Consider the following 3,706-nt stretch of genomic DNA (forward strand, 5'->3'; position numbering starts at 1 on the left):
TAAGTATGTAGTAGTGCAGCAGCCCTCAGTATCTCCCTGTAAGTATGTAGTAGTACAGCAGCCCTCAGTATCTCCCTATAAGTATGTAGTAGCGCAGCAGCCCTCAGTATCTCCCTGTAAGTATGTAGTAGTGCAGCAGCCCTCAGTATCTCTTGTAATTATGTAGTAGCGCAGCAGCCCTCAGTATCTCCTGTAATTATGTAGTAGTGCAGCAGCCTTCAGTATCTCCCTGTAAGTATGTAGTAGTGCAGAAGCCCTCAGTATCTCCCTGTAAGTATGTAGTACAGCAGCAGCACTCAGTATCGCCCTGTAAGTATGTAGTACAGCAGCAGCCCTCAGTATCTCCCTGTAAGTATGTATTGCAGCACTCAGTATCTCCCTGTAAGTATGTAGTACAGCAGCAGCCCTCAGTATCTCCCTGTAAGTATGTAGTAGTGCAGCCGCCTCAGTATCTCCCTGTAATTATGTAGTAGTACAGCAGCCCTCAGTATCTCCCTGTAAGTATGTAGTACAGCAGCAGCCCTCAGTATCTCCCTGTAAGTATGTTGTAGTGCAGCAGCCCTCAGTATCTCCCTGTAAGTATGTAGTAGCGCAGCAGCCCTAAGTATCTCCCTGTAAGTAAGTAGTAGTGCTGCAGCCCTCAGTATCTCCCTGTAAATATGTAGTAGTACAGCTGCAGCCCTCAGTATCTCCCTGTAAGTATGTAGTTCAGCAGCAGCCCTTACTATCTCCCTGTAAGTATGTAGTAGTACAGCAGCAGCCTCAGTATCTCCCTGTAAGTATGTAGTAGTACAGCAGCTCTCAGTATCTCACTAAGTATGTAGTAGTGCAGCAGCCCTCAGTATCTCCCTGTAAGTATGTAGTACAGCAGCCTCAGTATCTCCCTGCAAGTATGTAGTAGTACAGCAGCCCTCAGTATCTCCCTGTAACTATGTAGTAGTACAGAAGCCTCAGTATCTCCCTGTAAGTATGTAGTAGTACAGCAGCCCTCAGTATCTCCCTGTAAGTATGAAGTAGTGCAGCAGCCTCAGTATCTCCCTGTAAGTATATAGTAGTACAGCAGCCCTCAGTATCTCCCTGTAAGCATGTAGTACAGCAGCAGCCTCAGTATTTCACTGTAAGTATGTAGTAGCGCAGCAGCACTCAGTATTTCCCTGTAAGTATGTAGTAGTGCGGCAGCCTCAGTATCTCCCTGTAATTATGTAGTAGTACATCAGCACTCAGTATCTCCCTGTAAGTATGTAGTAGTGCAGCAGCCCTCAGTATCTCCCTGTAAGTATGTAGTAGCGCAGCGGCCCTCAGTATCAACCTGTAAGTATGTATTAGTACAGCAGCCTCAGTATCTCACTGTAAGTATGTAGTAGCGCAGCAGCACTCGGTATTTCCCTCTAAGTATGTAGTAGTGCAGCAGCCCTCAGTATCTCCCTGTAAGTATGTAGTAGTGCGGCAGCCTCAGTATCTCCCTGTAATTATGTAGTAGTACATCAGCACTCAGTATCTCCCTGTAAGTATGTAGTAGTGCAGCAGCCCTCAGTATCTCCCTGTAAGTATGTAGTAGCGCAGCGGCCCTCAGTATCTCCCTGTAAGTATGTATTAGTACAGCAGCCTCAGTATCTCCCTGTAACTATGTAGTAGCGCAGCAGCACTCAGTATCTCCCTGTAAGTATGTAGTAGCGCAGCAGCACTCAGTATCTCCCTGTAAGTATGTAGTAGTACAGCAGCCTCAGTATCTCCCTGTAAGTATGTAGTAGTACAGCAGCCTCAGTATCTCCCTGTAAGTATGTAGTAGTACAGCAGCCCTCAGTATCTCACTGTAAGTATGTAGTAGTGCAGCAGCCCTCAGTATCTCCCTGTAAGTATGTAGTACAGCAGCCTCAGTATCTCCCTGCAAGTATGTAGTAGTACAGCAGCCCTCAGTATCTCCCTGTAAGTATGTAGTAGCGCAGCAGCACTCAGTATCTCCCTGTAAGTATGTAGTAGCGCAGCCTCAGTATCTCCCTGCAAGTATGTAGTAGTACAGCAGCCCTCAGTATCTCCCTGTAAGTATGTAGTAGTACAGCAGCCCTCAGTATCTCCCTGCAAGTATGTAGTAGTACAGCAGCCCTCAGTATCTCCCTGTAAGTATGTAGTAGCGCAGCAGCCCTCAGTATCTCCCTGTAAGTATGTAGTACAGCAGCCTCAGTATCTCCCTGCAAGTATGTAGTAGTACAGCAGCCCTCAGTATCTCCCTGTAAGTATGTAGTAGCGCAGCAGCACTCAGTATCTCCCTGTAAGTATGTAGTAGCGCAGCAGCCCTCAGTATCTCCCTGTAAGTATGTAGTAGTACAGCAACAGCCCTCAGTATCTCCCTGTAAGTATGTAGTAGTACAGCAGCCTCAGTATCTCCCTGTAAGTATGTAGTAGTACAGCAGCCCTCAGTATCTCCCTGTAAGTATGTAGTAGAGCAGCAGCCTCAGTATCTCCCTGCAAGTATGTAGTAGTACAGCAGCCTCCGTATCTCACTGTAAGTATGTAGTAGTGCAGCAGCCCTCAGTATCTCACTGTAAGTATGTAGTAGTGCAGCAGCCCTCAGTATCTCACTGTAAGTATGTAGTAGTGCAGCAGCCCTCAGTATCTCCCTGTAAGTATGAAGTAGTGCAGTAGCCTCAGTATCTCCCTGTAAGTATATAGTAGTACAGCAGCCCTCAGTATCTCCCTGTAAGTATGTAGTACAGCAGCAGCCTCAGTATCTCCCTGCAAGTATGTAGTAGTACAGCAGCCCTCAGTATCTCCCTGTAAGTATGTAGTAGTACAGCAACAGCCCTCAGTATCTCCCTGTAAGTATGTAGTAGTGCAGCAGCCCTCAGTATCTCCCTGTAAGTATGTAGTAGCGCAGCAGCACTCAGTATCTCCCTGTAAGTATGTAGTAGCGCAGCAGCCCTCAGTATCTCCCTGTAAGTATGTAGTAGCGCAGCGGCCCTCAGTATCTCCCTGTAAGTATGTATTAGTACAGCAGCCCTCAGTATCTCACTGTAAGTATGTAGTATAGCAGCAGCCTCAGTATCTCCCTGTAAGTATGTAGTAGCGCAGCAGCCCTCAGTATCTCCCTGTAAGTATGTATTAGCGAAGCAGCACTCAGTATCTCCCTGTAAGTATGTAGTAGTACAGCAGCCTCAGTATCTCCCTATAAGTATGTAGTAGTACAGCAGCACTCAATATCTCCCTGTATGTATGTATGTAGTAGTGCAGCAGCAGCCTCAGTATCTCCCTGTAAGTATGTATGTAGTAGTACAGCAGCAGCACTCAGTATCTCCCTGTAAGTATGTAGTACAGCAGCAGCACTCAGTATCTCCCTGTAAGTATGTAGTACAGCAGCAGCACTCAGTATCTCCCTGTAAGTATGTAGTACAGCAGCAGCACTCAGTATCGCCCTGTAAGTATGTAGTTCAGCAGCAGCCCTTACTATCTCCCTGTAAGTATGTAGTAGTACATCAGCACTCAGTATCTCCCTGTAAGTATGTAGTAGTGCAGCAGCCCTCAGTATCTCCCTGTAAGTATGTAGTAGCGCAGCGGCCCTCAGTATCTCCCTGTAAGTATGTATTAGTACAGCAGCCTCAGTATCTCCCTGTAACTATGTAGTAGCGCAGCAGCACTCAGTATCTCCCTGTAAGTATGTAGTAGCGCAGCAGCACTCAGTATCTCCCTGTAAGTATGTAGTAGTACAGCA

This window comes from Bombina bombina, chromosome 5 (genome assembly GCF_027579735.1).
Source record: "Bombina bombina isolate aBomBom1 chromosome 5, aBomBom1.pri, whole genome shotgun sequence".
NCBI classification, from domain to species: domain Eukaryota; kingdom Metazoa; phylum Chordata; class Amphibia; order Anura; family Bombinatoridae; genus Bombina; species Bombina bombina.